General features: G+C 58.2%; 1 long non-coding RNA gene across 1 annotated transcript; it reads left to right on the forward strand.

Moving 5' to 3' along the window:
• The first annotated feature begins 9,126 nt into the window (after window positions 1–9,126).
• On the forward strand, window positions 9,127–16,545 carry LOC109502111. Its single transcript, XR_002744995.2, has 4 exons — window positions 9,127–9,567; window positions 15,320–15,458; window positions 15,838–16,062; window positions 16,155–16,545. It is a non-coding gene; the product is annotated as an uncharacterized LOC109502111 (long non-coding RNA).
• Window positions 16,546–16,636: the final 91 nt, after the last annotated feature.

Genomic DNA, 16,636 nt, shown 5'->3' on the forward strand with positions numbered 1-16,636 from the left:
ACCTGCCCCTTCAGGGAACCCAGAGGCTCCTCAGATGTGAGCTCATCTCCGCTTCTGACTAAAGCGGCTGGCCTTAGTGAAACAAACGGGAAATGTCCTCTGACCCGCCTGCCGGGCCACCCACGGCTGCCTCTTGCCCAATCGCCATTTGGCCAGTTGGGGAGGAGCACCGGTAGCGGGCATGATTCCCTGAGGGGCTCCAGACCCCTCTGCCCACCTCCTTCTCTTTGACCCCACTCTAGACTCTCTTTGACTCCCCTGGACCTGTCTGCCCAAAGGCCATGCTGGGCTACTCAGGTACCCGGGTCCTCCCTGCCAGATGTGGACATCTTGGCCTCTCGGCCTTGGTGCCTGCCCTTGGGAAGCGGGTCCAGACACCTCCTCTGGAGAAGGAGGAGGGTTAATTACAGGTGTTGGAGTAGCGTAATTAAAGCCTTTGACCAAGATGATAGGAGGAGAGTCTTGGCGTTCTGAGAGTCTGTGAGCGTGCAAGCGTGCATGAGAGTATGTGCGTGCGTGCGGATGTGTGGATGTGCATGAGTGCGTGCACGTGGCTGTGTCAGGGTGTGCACGAGTGCGTGTGGACGTGCTGGGGGGGGGTGTGAGCATGGGTGTGAGCAAGCACGGGCGGATGTAAGAGGAGGCGTGCGAGTGTGTGAGTGTGAGTGTGCTGTCCTTGGCAAGGGTTGAGAACACCGGCCGTGGAGTCAGCCCAGGGGTTTCTGGAGATTTCCTTTCTCCGAGCCTCAGTCTGCTCCTCAGGAAGATGTACGAACCTCCTTCAGAGGGTTATTGAGATCGAGTAAGGACGTGGGTGTGAACCACATAGATCGTGGGTACAGAACACGCTTGTGAAATCCCAGCTGTTGCTACGGGTCTATGCAGTGCGGCCAGAGGAAGCAGTGTGTGTGCTGGGCGGGGCCTGTGGGGCCTCCATGGCACATGGAGAGAAAGTGTGTGTGTGTGCGCGTGTGTGTGCAGTAAACATAGGGAGAAGCCTTTCGCGTGTTGCGTTGGCAGCTCTGGGCTGTGGTGAATGTAAGACCCTCCCTGTACAGTATGTCACATGCCGTGCAGGCTCCGTATGTTGGATGCGACACTAGAAGGTACGCTCCGAGAGTGCGGGGACATTTGTCTTTTTTATACCTGACCCATAGCGGGGGTTCAGCAAACCTCTGCCCGTGAATGGACTGATGAGCGAACGAAGGCATTGGTAGGTTGTGTGGTGCCTGGAAGTCTCTTTACGTCGTGTTGGCGGGTCCTTTATGTGGCATGTGTAGGTTTCCCCGCGTGGCCCCACGAGGGTGGCCCCACGTGTCAGGGGTGAGGGCAGCCCCTGCTGGCTGTGGGCTGCGTGCCTGGAGGTATGGGCCCAGCTGGTGACTGAGAGTGCAGGGACAGGTGTCGCTCCCACAGAGGCCTGTGGGAAGCGGTGGTGAGGGCGCTGGCAGGAGGGTGGGGGTGGGAGAAGCTTCTTGGTTTTTAGTCACTCACCTGGCGACACGCCCTTCCCGGAGTCCTTCCCGCTCAGCGTGACTGGATGCTGAGAAGGAAAAGTCCTTCGGTGAGTCTTACAAAGGTCTTACAAAGCTGCGCTGAAAAGTGGTATTTATTGTGACATAATAAGCCCTAATGGAGATAGAATTACCCCATAAAGGCCCCAAAAAGCCCGCGGGGCCTGAGTGCCACTGCAGCAGGCAAGGCTTCGGGTACAGGCAGGTTGAGCCTGAGTGTGTCTGTGGGTGGCTGCGCGGGCCTCACCTGCCATCCCCACCTCAAGCCCAGCAGCCTGCTCAGGGGTCCACCTTTGCTAGGACTTGGCTGTAGGCTGGGGACAAGCTGACGAGAAAGAAACACGAGACAATAGCTTCACCCACCCCACCTTTGATCTGTGCCTGAGAGCAGCAGTTGAAAAAAACCATTGTAGCCCACGCTTCTTCTCAAGTGCTTAGGGACTCCTGTGTGGCTTGAGCTCCTGACTCTTGGTCTCAACTCAGATCATGATCCCAGGGTCATGGGATCGAGTCCTGCATCGGTCTCTCCACTGACAGCACAGAGGCTGCTTGGGATTCTCTCTCTCTCTCCTTCTGCCCCTCTCTCCTGCTTGCGTGTGCATGCTCTCTCTCTCTCTCTCTCTCTCTCTCTCTCTCTGTCTCTCAAAAGTAAACATTTTTAAAACATAAAAAATATTTAAAAAAAATTTTTTTTTTAATTTTTTTTTCAACGTTTATTTATTTTTGGGACAGAGAGAGACAGAGCATGAACGGGGGAGGGGCAGAGAGAGAGGGAGACACAGAATCGGAAACAGGCTCCAGGCTCTGAGCCATCAGCCCAGAGCCCGACGCGGGGCTCGAACTCCCGGACCGCGAGATCGTGACCTGGCTGAAGTCGGACGCTTAACCGACTGCGCCACCCAGGCGCCCCTAAAATTTTTTTGAATAAAATGCTTAAGTGCCAGGCCCAGTTCTAGGTACTTGACCTACACTGACCCCCTTAGTTTTCGTTATAGCCCCACAAGGTAGGCACTGTTACTGTCCCCATTTTGCAGAGGAACAAACTTTAAAAGTTGGAGCTGGCATTCTAGCCCAGGCAGTCTGGATCCACACACCCTCACAGGTACCTCCCTCAGCCCCTGCTTCTGGAAGCACTAAACTCCACAGAACCCCCAGAGCTGTTCCCTGGCCTGGGGTGATGTACCTGCTCTCTGCTGCAGGCGTCTCCAAGGCCCGTCTGATGACTGACGGCCTTCCCTTCAGCCCCTGGCGCCCCCATACCCAGTCACCCCCCACCCCCGCCCCGGACCCTGGCCTCAGCCAGTTGAACCCTCTGTTGTCTTTCTCAGACTCAGAACCATCTCCCCAACCAGACTGTAAGCATCTCCCCAACCAGACTGTAAGCTCTCCAAGGCAAGGAAGGAGCCTGCTGCCCTTTGCCCTCCTGGAACCAGCTAGAACAGTGCTCTGCACCAGGAATCACTCAATAGATGCTCACATGTGATGATGACATTCACTTTTTTTTTTTTTTTTAATATCTTATTTTTAACTGATCTCTACACCCAAGGTGGGGCTTGAACTCACAACCCTGAGATCAAGAGTCGCATGCTCCACCGACTGAGCCAGCCGGGTGCCCCGATGGTGACATTCTAAATCAGTTCCCTCCATTTGTTTTGATTCATATTTCTTGAGGGCCTACTATGTGCCAAGCCACCTGCACGTAGGAGAACTCATTAATCCTCCCAGCAGCCCTGGAAGGAAAAGGTAATATCGTGGCCAGTTTTGCCGGTGAAGACTGAGGCTCAGCGAGAACTGACTTGTCTAAAGTGACACAGCTAGGACACGGCAGAGGTAGAACGAAAAAATTAAATGTGTCCATCTCACCGCAGAGCCCGGTCTCCCTGCTCTTTCCTGAATACACCGTGTGTTTTCAAGCCTTCGTGCCTTTGTCCAAGCTGTACCCCTACCCCCACCCCACCCGCTGTGTTCCTGGTGCTCTTTCTACCTCCAGGATCCCTACTCCTTCTTTAAGACTTACTTTGGAGCAACTCAGGAGAAGGAACACTGGAGCCCCAAGTGTAGGGGAGTGCCTGGTCTACAGGCACTGAGACAAATTTGGGCAAATAACCGAATGGCTGGAGGGTCCAGCAGACCTGGATTCTGCCGCTTAACCGACCGCCTGGCCTTGGCCAAGCCTCATACCCTCAGCTGCCTTATCTGTAAAATGGGCACACTAATAATGGCTTCCTCCCTCTGGTGCTGTTGCGGGATTAGTTGAGAATACATCTGTAAAGCTCTTAGCACACTATCTGGCACACAGTGGGCATGCACCGAATCTTAGCTGTTACCTTCCCAATCAAAAGTTACTTCTGAAAAGCCGCTGGGCTCCCCCAGGCCAAATTGTTTCACCCTGGAACAAACCTCAGCGCTCACACTGTTATAATTACTTCCTCACCTGCCCTCCCCTTCAGGCAGGGAGCTCCTTGAGGGACAGAGGCCGGTTTATTCCACCTTGTCGTGCCCAGTGGAGCCCGGGAGGCAGTAGGCGGTCAGTAAATGCTTGTGGGTTGCACACACATCGCCCACCCCCCCACCCCCGAAATCACACACTCCCCGATTGCAGCCACAGGTGGACTCCACGTTCAGCTTTTCAGGTGAGGTTTTTGGGGTGAACTTGCCTGAGCAGAAGTTGTGCTGAGCTCCCCTGCCCCGATGAGGCGGGTTGAGGTTGGGAGAGGGGTACTTAAATTTGGAGGGGAGGCCGACAGCGTGGGAGGAAGCTCCCCCCCCCACCCTCCACATAATTGCGGGGCTTCCCCCACTCCCAGAGCTGGGTTAGAGGCTGTGCCGCTTCCTTTGGGGCTTGCTCCAGCTTCCTGGGACCCTTTGAAGTGGGTTCCTGGCAAATCCTCCCCAGGGCCTGGATACGGGGCGGAGCTTCGGGGTGGGGCGGGGCCTCAGCCTGGAGGCGGCCAGCAGCGGGAGGGCAGGGGGCTCCCGTGTGTCTTGGGGCCACCTCCTGCCTGGATTCAGAGCCCCTTCCTCCCGACTCTGGCTTCCGGTTGTCACCCTTCATTTTCTTGCCTTTCCCTTCCCTCTGTGGCCACATCCTCCTTCTCCCCTTCCAAACAAACTCAGCTTAGATGCTCCACTCGAGGAGGCCTTCCCTGACCACCCCCGACCACTGGTATTTCTCCCTTCTCTGAGTGCCAGTTTTTAACCAGGTGTCTTAAACATCAAAGTAAAAGCAGGGCTCACTTGTGGAGTCCCAGTGATGAGCCAGGGTCTGGCTTAAAGCTTTGCAGCACAGCCTCACCTCATGCACACAAACACTCCCGAGAGAAGCAGGGATGCTACTCCCATTTTACAGATGAGAACTTTGGGTTCAGAAAAGTCTGAGTCACTTGCTCAGGGTCAGGAGCCTAAAGGGGCAGAAGTATCTTCCAAAGCCCTTGCTTTGCTGTCCCCCCACCCCAACACACACACACACACACACACACACACACACGCACACGCACACGCACACACACACACAGAAGCCCTGGACCATGCATAACTAGTCACAGCATGTCCTATGAAAGGGAATCTTGGCAGATAAAGTCCAGCCTCTGTATTTTACAAAATTGAGGCCCACATAGGGGAAGGATCTTGCTGGAGGTCCCAGAGACAGCATGAAGACTAGAACCCAGGCCTTCTGCCTCCAAAGGCTGTCAGATGGGGTGGAAGGTGCCTCATCAACCCTTGCAACAAGAGAATTTGAAAGATGGAGAATGGCAGGCCTGCCTCAGGGCCTTTGCACTTACCTTCCCTCTGCCTGGCACCCTCCCTCCCACCCACCCTCCCTCACCTCCTTGGGGGCTGCTTGAAGTTCAGCTCATTGTGGTCAATTGCCTGACCATTCTAGTAAAATGGCAACACCCTAAGCCATACCTAGACTCCCTATCTCCTTTCTTTGCTGCATTTTTCTCTATGACACTCTCCCGCCCCACACTCTACATATTGTCTGTCGTCTGCCCCATTAGCATGCAAGATCCGTGTAAGGACCCCCAGGTTGCGGCCTGTTTTGTTCATGGCTCACCACTCCCCAACTTTGAACTTTGTTGAGCAAATGGGCAAAACACGTGGTGGCTTCCGTCAATCTTAAAAATAAAACAGCCAGTTATCTCACCAGCAAAATGGGTTTATTCAGGAATAGTAAAGAATCGCGATTCAGGAAAAGCAAGCCAGAGGCAAGCTTAACAAGCAAAGGAGAGGAATGTTACTTTGTCGAGAAAAAGGAGGAAGTGGGGAGGGGTTGTCCTGAACAAAATCCACTGCAGGAAATCAAGGGTTCAGGGTGGTGACGGCTTCTCATTGGCTGAGTTGCTGAGCAGGAAAGGAAATCTTCCCTCTTGCTGGAGCGGAAAGTGGTATCCATTTGCAAGGCGTAGCTCTTCCTGTCCGGGTCTGTGGCTGCCACGGGGAGGTAGAGTCATAGTGCACGAAGGCTCCCCCTTTGGGCTTCCCGGCTCCATTTTATTTTTTTTTTAATTTATTTTATTTTATTTTTAATAATTAGAAAGAGAGAGAGAGAGAGAGAGAGAGAAGGAGAGACAGTGTGTGTGTGAGCAGGGGAGGGGCAGAGGGAGAGAGAACCTCAAGCAGGCTGCATGCTCAGGGCAGAGCCTGACGCGGGGCTTGATCTTGCGACCCTGAGATCATGACCTGAGCCGAAATCAAGAGTCAGACGCCCGAGTCACCCAGGCACCCTGCCAACTCCATTTTACATGAGGCCCCCCCTTTATTAATATTTATACTTCCTACCACAGTGGTAAGAGAACTCCCTCAGTGTGATCTGGGCCATTTACTTCTCTCTTTCCCTGACCATTCCTCACTGGTACAGGTGCACCATGGGGAGAGCAGTGGCCCCTCCTCTCAGAGGTGTGTCGAGGGGGGCACAAGCTACCACACGCCACAGGGCTCAGCCACAGCCAGAGCCCCAGGATGAATCCGGGAGTCAAGGGGCCAACAGGACTAGTGGGAGGGGGGCGGATTCCCACCGCTGCAGCAGGTGGGGGCCTTCTCTGAGTCCCGGATTCCCCCCCAGATTCCCACATGCCCCATGGCCCCAGCGCTACTCAGCTGAGCATGGCCTTTGGAGATCACTCTGGTCTTTTCTCCACCCTGGTCTCCTCCCTGGTGTGAGCTGTGATGATCCAGCCTGACAACCGGGGTCCTCTGTGCCGTGGGTGGTGAGGAGCTGAGGGCACACGTCTGGCTTCCCACGGCCACGCTTATCGTGAGCCCTGGATGAGAAGCCTCACCTCTCGGAGCTTCTGTTTTCTCCTTGGTCAAGTGGGGATAAAAATATTGTAATACCCACCTTGTCGGGGGAGCCATGAAAGTGTGAAAAACTCTTGGCACGGTGCCTGGCATATGGCAAGTCCTCCGTAAATGTCAGCTGTGATTATTTTTATCACTGACACCATATTTGGGGGCCGGGGCTGGCACAGTACCTGCCAGGTGCCGCCACCCCCCCTTCCCGCATCCTGACAGTTTGGCAGCTGGCCTGGTGTAGGCTCTGAGGAGGAAGGGAGGGAGGGCAGGGGAGCTGTTCTCTGTTGTTTTCTGAGAACCTCCAAGTCTGACCCCAGCCCCTTCCCCCTCCTGAAGGCACGGATGAGAGCACAAGGCCCAATTCACTGAGAACCCTGCCTCTGGTCCCCTTCTGGCCATGCTCCCGGGGGATAACCCCCGCCCCCCCAGGATCCCATCCAGCCCCAAAGGGAAGGGAGGAACCCCACACTCCAGGCCCTTATTCCCACGCCCAGCATCAGGTCTGAGCCCTCACAGTCTACACACACACTAGGAAGTGCTGTGAACACAACCACAGCCTCAGCACCAGACTCATTTGCGTGTCTATGTGTGCAAACACACGCACGCACGCACGCACACGCCTGTCCAGGCACACAGGTCTCTGTAGGGATCACTGCAGGACAGACAGAGGCTCCTATCCTACGGCACCCCTGCCCCTCCTCCCTACCCTGTCTCCCTCCCTCTGTCTATCCATTTCCATCAACCAGTCCCAGGGAGGCCCTGGTCACTCCTTCCTGACTCCCCTCCCCATCTACCCACCCACCCATCCACGAGTCCATCTGTCTGTCCTGCCGTCTGTAGCCAGCCCGGCAGTAACCCCGTCCTATGCCTCATCTCTGCCACAACCTCCCCAGCAAGACCCTGTCCCCTCTCTCAGCAGGGTCTCTCATCACTCACCCCCTGCCTCACCCAGCCTTCCTCCACCCCCTCATCTGTCTCCCTCATCTGTCAGTCTGTCCATCTATCCATCCTTCCTTTCCCCATGGGCCCGGCCCCATCCATCACTTCCCGGACAGTCTTGTCCAGCCAGGTAGTCACCTCTTGGCAGCTGCTGCCTGTCTGTCCGTCTGCCCATCAGCCCATCCATCCATCTGTCTGCCATCCTATCCATCACGCCACAGCCACTTGTCCACGCTTGCCACCGGTCACATATTCCCTGGCTGGGGCCGCTGAGGTGCCCCTCAGCCAGCCCTGCGAAGGGGGTGTGCGTGCATCTGGACACACGCGCTCACTTGTGTCGCCACCTCCGTGACCTGGGACACGCATTTGTTGTGCTGAATGCTGAGGGGCCCAGAGACCTGGACACAGCCCTGCCTTGAGGAGCCTGCGCTCGTGAGAGAGTGAGCAGAGAAACTAGGAACCTTGCTGGGGGCCGGGGGCGCGAAGGGGCGGCTGTGTGACTGTGGGTCCTTCCTGTGTATTGTGTGAAGTCGGCCCCTTAGGCATCAGTGAGCTATTCAGAAATAAGTACCTAATTTGAAAGAAGTGCCCGGCCTCTATCCTCCTCCCGATCGCTGAGCAGGGGCCTGACCTGGGCCCCAGGGCCCAGCCCCCCACCCCCACCCCCGCGCCCGGCAAGTCCTGGGCCGTTCACCGCCCTACATCCCCCCCCCCGCCCCCCACCGCTGTCGCCGCTACTGAGGGACGAACTCGGAGACGCGCAGAGCGGGGCCCAGCCGGCGGCAGAGCGCGGAGAAGGCCCGCGGGAGCTGGCCACGTGGCCAGGGAGAGGCGCGGGGTGGAGGGGTGGAGGGGTGGAGGGGTGGGGGGGTGGAGGGGTGGGGGGGTGCGGGGGTGGAGGGGTGGGGGGGTGGGGGGGTGGGGGGGTGGGGGGGTGCAGGGGTGGAGGGTGGGGAATGGGGGGGCGGGCAGAGGCGCCCGCGCACGGGACAGGCGGGCGGGAGGGGGCGGGGGCTCGGGTCTCTGCCGCGCGGGCTTCCCACCTGCCCGGAAAGGGCCCGCCGACCCGCAGGCCCGCGGCGGGGGGCGCCTGGGGGTGGGGGGAAGGGGGCGGCCGCCGCCACCCCGCGCCGTCTCGCGCCCCTCCCGCCCCCGCTTCCGCCCCGCAGGTGTCCTCCTTGGAGGGTCGCCGCGAGCACTTTACGGCCGGGGGGCCCAGCCCCTTCCCCGCTGCGAGAAACCGCCCCTGCGCCTCCTAAACGGGGTCGAACCCGGGGAGGGGCAGCCCCCGTCGCCATGGAGACAGAGGCGGCCCCGGGGACGGCGGCGGGGGACCGGGGCTTCTGGGGGCGCGCGGTGGGCGACCGGCGCTCCCGTGCGCGTCTTGCCGACAGTTTGCTGGTTCTTCGCCTGGAGGGCGAGCCGCCCCTCCTCCCCCTCCCCCCGCCCTTAAAAGTCGCCTCCTCCAGAAAGCCTTCAGCCACTACACCTGACCTGGCGGCCTCATAACAGTAATAATTAACAATAATCACAGTGGGCGTTAGCGAGCTTTATCTCGGTGCCAGGCACCGGGCTACCGCTTCTCGTTCCTCATCGTTTGTCCTCACACCGACCCTGGAGGGGAGGCAGACGAGAAAACTGAGGCTGGCAGACGTCTGCCTAAGGTCTCACAACTAGAAAACTCCATCCTCCTTCTGGTCTCAGTTTCCCCGTCTGTGGAAGGGGAAGGTTGCACCTGGGACTTGCCAACTGACAAGGGCAGGAGGGAGACCACAGACTTGCCTGGGGTTGGGCTGAGCGTAACACCGCGGCTTTGAAGGTCTGTAGACGGACATGCGCAGTTTGTCCCAGGGGATGTCTCGGGCACTTAGGTCCCCGCTGCCAAATTGGGGAAAGAGCCTGCGGACCTCGCCTGGGGCTGGGCTGACTTGGGGTCCGCCCTAGAAACGGAATGCTGTTGATGGTGGATAGTGAGAGCTCTGTCTGGGGTCCTGGGAACCCTGCCGTGGCCCCCAAGTTCATATCCGCGTGTACCAGCCGCGGTGTGATCTTCCAGCTGGGATGTGTGGGCACACTGCATGAGAGGGAGTGGGGGTTCTGAGCAGGGCTGCATGGGCGTAGGTAAGCGCCCAGGTGAGTGTGTAGGAATGCGTGCGTGCCCGTGTCTGTCTATCCTGTCCCAGTGCAAGGGCATGGGGTGGGGGAGGGAGGTGCTGGCCTCTGCACATACTGCATATCCAGGAATGCTCGCTATTAGGATCCCCAGAACAGCCCTGGAAACCAAGGCTTGGGGAGGGGGAGGGGGACTTGCTCCTACAACTAAAGTGTGTGTCTGCATGTGTGTGCAGGTGTGTGTGTCTGTGCCTGGGCGTATGTGGGGGGCAGGCAGGGTGGGGTGGGGTGGGAGGGCTGCCTGCTGTTCCAACCCTGTAATAGAGCCTCCCTGTCTCGCCGGGCCCAGAGGAGCAAGCAGTAATAATTGTTTTGTGTACGGGATTCACCTCATGTCACAGCCTGAAAATGTGCCTTGGGGCCAGTCTGACAGAGACCCCCCCCCCTCCCCAGCCAGGCCCTGACCCTAGGCTGATCCCTGTGGGGGTGAAGGTACGTGTCTCTGGGCCCTGCCTTGCCTTCCTCACCTTCAAATTGGCCTGATGAGGCCCAGCAGGTACAGAGCTGGACTGTCAACAGTCCTGCAAGTTAGCAGTCCTGCCTGCCTCTGTCCTCAGACTGTGAACCCCCCAGGGGAAAGGGCAGGAACTCCTCCAGCAGACTGGGGGGCTTTTCTAGGTATAGAGTGGATGCCTCTGGTCCGAGTAGAGAGAGTCCCAGGACAGAGGCAGAGCCTTCCCCCATCGGCCTGGATGGGGGGTGCTCCTCTCCAAGGAAGTATCACAGACACTGCCCCTTTCAGCCCTAACCCCCCAAAACCATGGTCTTCTGTTCCAGTCGCCTCCCCCCAAGACTGAGAGAGGCTCCAGGACAGTGGGACAAAGCTGCCAGGCAGGCTGGGGGTGGGACATTTTTCCCCAGCCCTGTCACCTCCCAGTCCTTCTCTTATCAAAAACCACCAAAACCAGACATTGAAACTCCCAGCTTTCTGGCACCCAGTGCCCACCACCCACCAGGAAGTCCCAGGGGAGCAGAGGTTAGCATCCGGACCCCTCTGAGTCCTCGGCCCCTCCTGGGGCCGGTCCCTCCACCTGTCCCTTTCTGCACCAGATGACCGAGTGGGGTGGTGCCCAGGGGCACTGCTCGTAAAGATAAAGAAATCTGAAGGCAGGCGCCAGATCAAAGTCTGGCCCGGAGGGTGAGACCCGCTAGGGGAAGTGGCTTATCCCTAATCTAGGAGGAGGTTGTAGGACCTTCCACTTTCTCTTCCTTCTCAGGGCTCGGAGAGACCCTGGGCTGATGCCAGCAGAGAAGGGAAACTGAGGCCCGGGGGCAAAGCCTAGCCCAGGCTCATACAGCCAGGCCTGGAGGGTCTCTCCCCGCCCCTGGCGTGCTGAGCACAGGTCTGGTTCACAGGCCTGTCGGAGGCCTTTATTCACTAAAGACCTGGCCGCACCTCAGTTTCCCCATCTGAACAGTGGAGGATATCAGTAGTGAATCACTTTTATTATACGAGATAAGGACCTGGATGAAACAGCCGGCCGGCACCGCTGCCTCCCTTCTAGTCTAAAGTTCCCCCCACCCCCACTGGGGCCCGGAGCCCCACTTCCCCAACTTTCTCGAAGGGCGTGTCTTACCTCCCCCAGGCACATCTCAGACCTCCACCCCGACTCCCCCCACTATGTCTAGCCGGTGTCCCCAGATGTGAACCCTAAGGCCGCCCCTCCTCCTCCAAAGGGAAGTAGAACTTCCTCCTCTCCTCCAGCCACCACCGTGCTGGTGATTCGCTGGGAGGGACAGGGCTGCCCGGCCTGCTGACTCAGCGCCTGGAGCTGGGGCTTGCTTAGCAACGGGCACCAGCCCGGGGCAAACAGCGCCCGGGGCGGCCACACCCCCACCACAGGAATGCAGCGGCATTCCCCGGGGGTGCCGTGGCTCCACGCCTGCAGCTGGGGTGGGGAGGCAGGTGGGCACCTTCCCCTGCCACCTTGGCACCAGGAGGGAGGGGACCGCACGCTGGGGGCCCAGCCCACAGCCAGGGCCCGGCATCCTGAGGAGAGAGGGTGGGAGTAAGGTCGGGAGGCTCTGAAATCTTTACAAGCCGGATGACCTTGGACGAGGCCTCTCTGAGCCTCAGTTTCCTCGTCTGTCAGGTGGGGGAGACATAGCGGCAGCCTCCTGATGGCATTGCCAGGGGGACTGGTGGAAGGAATGCCGGTCCAGAGCTTAGCACCAGCCAGCCCCACTGCAAGGATTCAGGGAAGGGACCCTCAGTTACCAAGCCTGCGTCCCCATGACAGAACGAGGGAGGTCTTCTGAGCCTGGGGGCCTAGAGAGAGATTGAGGCCCAGAAAGGGATGTGTTCCTCCCTGAGGCCACACAGTAGGGCCACACTCCGGGGACCAACGGCCCAGTGTACTGCTCCCCCTAACCCTCTACTCCCACCCAGAGCCCTCACTAGCGAGACCCCCATTCCCTTCTCTCCTGGGCAAGTCTGAGTCCCCAGACCCCACTGCTCTCACTGGCCCAGGGCCCCCAGTGCCCCCCTCGGGTGGTCAGGGGAAGGGGCTTCCCACAGGACACCCACTCTCTCCTGTGTCTGCCCCTGCCAGCTAGGGTCTCGTTGTCCTCTCTGTCTGCCATTGTCCCTTTCTCTGTCTTTGGAAGAGGCCAGGGGACAGGGGTGTCTTGGGCACAGAGGAGCCTTGTTTCATGAAGAAAGCCCTGACTGGGAGCCAGGTTACCTGGATTCACACCCTGGTTCTGCCTCGGCCTTGCTGCATGACCTTGGACCAGTCCCTTCCCTTCTCTAGCCTTCCTTTTCCCGTCGTCACCCACGTTGCCCGTGGCCGTGAGGAGTACCCAAGACCAGGAAGTGCCCAACACATAGTAGGGAGCCCCGTGGGGCTGCCTCCAGCCCAGCTCCCCCAGCCTCCCACTGCCTCCTGTAATCCCCCTAGATCTGCCGGCCTTTGATACTCCTGTCGGGGCTGAGCCGGGGTTCTGAATAGGAAGCTGAGGGCTCAGGGGCTCTGGGGAAGCGGCAGGCGCAGAGCCTGCCAGGCCGGCCCGCGGGAGGGGGCTGCGGGCCCCTCGGGCCCCTCGCCATTCACCACTAAGCCTGGATCCGGACTCCTTTGTGCCAAGAACAAAACCCAGGGGATCAGCTGTTCTCAGACCTGCCTCTCTCAGCTCCGGAAGGGACAGGAGTCTGGGCCTGAGGGTGTGGACTGTGCCCCCTCCGCGGGCACTGGGATGCGGGGGGATTGGCCCCACACCCCAGAAGTTCCTCCTACCTCGGGGCATGGGACTGCATAGGTGAGCAAACCTTGGTTCAAATCCAGCGTCTTACTGGTGACGCTTGGGTAAGTGTATTAACTCCCCTGAGCCTGAGTTTCACGATCTGTAAAGAGAGCATTATAATGGCTCCAGGCCTTGTGGGGCCTGAGGATTCACTAAGACGATGCATTCAGGGCTTGGAAGGGCCCAGGGCCCAGCAGGTGCTCTACAAATACAAGCTGCTATTAAAGTACTTTTATTCTTGCCCAGGTACATGGGGTTTAGGCCAGATCAAGTCTTGTCTCTCAGTGCATAATACGTGTGTGTGTGTGTGTGTGTGTGTGTGTGTGTGTGAGAGAGAGAGAGAGAGAGAGAGAGAGAGAGCGAGCGCAGGAGAGAGAAAGTGAGAGCGAGAGAGAGACAGGGGGCTCTGGGCAAGCCTGGCCAGGTGTACTGGGAGACAAGGCCCTAGACTCACCAACCTGCCTACTCTTCCTTCCAGAAGGCCCTCCAGAATGCCCATGGCGCATGGCTCACTCCCAGCCTAGTGCCCTGGGCCTGGGGCCACAGGCACTGAGAGGAGGGGTGGAGAGACCCTGAGCATCTGGGTGGTGCTGGACCCCTGCTGACTGGGCCCCAGGTTAAAGTCTGAGCTTGTTCCCTCTCCGGCTTCCCTCTGGCCCTCAGCCCCAGGCCTCCTGGTGGCTGGTTGCTCCCCGCCTGGAATGGCCAAAACGCTCTGGCAGAGGCATCCCCCTCGGTGGTATCTGAGAGAGGCCTTGGGGGCTCTTCTGGCTCTGGGGCCTCTCCTGGGACCCTCAGGCCTGAACCACTGTCTGGGGACAAGGCTCTGTCGGAGGTGGCTGAGATCAGGCCCCAGGCAGTCATTATTTGAGTTCCAGGCAGGGGGCCAGGAGGCCCGTGGTCACACTCTGCCTGGGGCCTGGGCTCCGGCCAACCGTCAGCCGCCGAGATTGTTGGTTCGGTTTTATTTTAAACAAGAACTTTGAGTGGAAACATGTGTCTCTCCTTCTCCCCCTCTCCCTCTCTCCCTCTCCTTCTCCCTCCATTTCATTCTCAAATATTTCTGTTTTTTTGTGTGCCTCCTTTTCTGTTTTGTTTTTTTTTGGGGGTTTGCCCTGTCTCCCCCTTTGTCTTTCTATCTCTTGACTTCTCTGTCTCTCTCTGTCTCTGTCTCTATCTCTCTGTCTTTGTCTTTCTATCTCTGACGTCTCTATCTCTCTCTATCTCTATCTCTCCAGCTTTCCGGGAGACTGGACTAGCACCTGACTTCCTCCCTCAGGGTATGACCCAGGCTCCTGGGATCCCACCCCACCCTGTGGATGAAGCCCCCCGTGGGTTCTGTGGTCCCATGCAGGAATTCTGCCCCGGGAGGGCCGAGGGTCCCTTCCAGGGAGTCCAAATCCTCGGCCCTCCTGTTTTCCTTCCTAAGCGCCAGCTTCTCCCAGACCTGCCCCTTCATGTGTCCATTTTCTGTACAAGGCATTTAAAAATCATTCTGCAGCTGAGTTGTCAACCGGTGATCTGGTCCAAACATCCCATTTTGCAGCCAGAGAGGCTGGTGCCTTGAGGGACTGTGACTGGCCCAAGGCATCAGGGAGAAAATGGGAGCAGAGCCGGGCAGGCCTAGCTCCCCGCTCGCGGGCAGCATCGCCCCCAAGTCGGGAAGGGGAGCGGCCCACCCCGGACTCACAGTCACCGCACTTCTCAGGCCCCAGGTGTTCCAGAAGGGGGGTTCTGCTTCCTAGGGGGTGACAGATCTCCCCGGAGCGGTCACCAGCACCCCCTGGGAAACGGCAGGCCTTGGCTGGTCGCCCCTTCGCTCCAGGACAGCCTGTGACTGGGTCCCCACCTTCTGGCCCCTCTGCCACTCACCAGGTAGCAAAGAAGAGAGACTGAACATCCAGGGACCGGGTCTGGGCTCCAGCTCAGCCTCTCAGTCCTTGTGTGACTGTGGACATGACCTTTTCCCTCACTGGCCTCAGTTTCCCCGTCTTTGTGGCAGAAGGCTCGTTTTCACTAGGCATCGTCTTGCCCTAATATTTTATTGTGTTCTCGTCTCTTTCCATGGAAAGAAAGTTCTGGAACACCTGTTCAGCAATGCAGTCTTCCCTCTCAACAGACCCTTCTCAACATGACCACCTCCCCTTAACTTCCAGGCTCACTAGTCCCTGGCTGCAAATGCCTTCGATGCCACAAGCAAGAGGAGAGATGCGGAGTGGGGACCGTCCCCGTGACCTGGCACCCCCTCGTCAAAGCTGTGCCCCTTTGAGTGCCCAGGGTCCTGCCAGAGCTCAGGTAGGAACAGGAGGAGCTGCCTGGGTGGCAGAGGGGAATTTCTCCCCTCTCCATGGTGCCAGGAGGTAAGCCAGGGTACATGAGGGGGATCAGCCAGACAGGGGCGGGTAAGCCTGTCTTTCCAGATTTGAGCAAACTCTGTCATCACCACTGGGCTGCTCTGCCCTCCCTCTGCCCACTTCTGAAAGTGGCCCGCGGGGCCGGGCGGGACAGGGGGGGCTACATGGTCACCTCCACTGGGCCACTCTGGAATCCTTGGGCCTGGGGCCAGGGAGGAAGATCGGGCTGCCCAGGAGCCCCGGGTGGGAAGGGGGTGCGGTGCCGGTCCCCCCAGCTGATGCTCCTTTCTCCCCTCCGGGTCCCCGCCAACATGCGCCAGCCAGGGACTCAAAGGTGTGCCCTTTGCCTTGCTGATCTCCTCACTTCTGGGCTGGAACATGGAAATGACTCACTTTACAGATGAGGGAACTGAGGCACAGAGTGGGGAAGAGTCTTGCCTGAGTTACGCAGACCTGGCTCCTACTGGCTCAGAGAGAGGGGGCTGTTAAAGGCTCATGGATTTTGCAAGCCCGATTTCACTGGCGCTTTGAACTCAGCTGCAAGTGTAAGTATTTACACCACGGCAATTGGCAACTGACGCAAACCAAGATTTTGTGGTTTTTTTGTTTACTGGTTTGCTTTGTTTCTTCCTTTCAGGCAGCCGGTGGTGAAACATTTACCAGCTCACCACTGACTGGAGGCCAGCCACAGCTTTTAGAGACAGTGTCTCTAGAAGGGTCCCTAGCTTAGAAAGTTGCAGAGATTTGCAAGACCGCACCCTCGTCTCCAGATCTGTCACGGATCTGAGGCTGACGCCAAAGACAAAGAAATTTCTTCCTTCTCTCGTGATGCCAACAGCTAGCTTCTCTCTCTACTCCACCATAATAACATCCCATCCTGTGCAAGAAGACTGTCCCGGCTGTCCCTTGGGGCAGGGATTAAAGGTACTACAGGGTTCAGAGCGCCTGGCCAGCTCGCCCTAACCTCTGATACCGTGTGATCAATTCCATAAATATTTACCAAGCTCCTCACTTAACCTCCCTGAGACTGTCCCTTCAGCTGTAAAAAAAAAAAAAAAAAAAAAAAAACCAAGAAAAACTCATCAGCCTGTGGGGTGCTTGGTGGCTCAGTCGGTTGAG

This window comes from Felis catus, chromosome C1 (genome assembly GCF_018350175.1).
Source record: "Felis catus isolate Fca126 chromosome C1, F.catus_Fca126_mat1.0, whole genome shotgun sequence".
NCBI lineage: Eukaryota > Metazoa > Chordata > Mammalia > Carnivora > Felidae > Felis > Felis catus.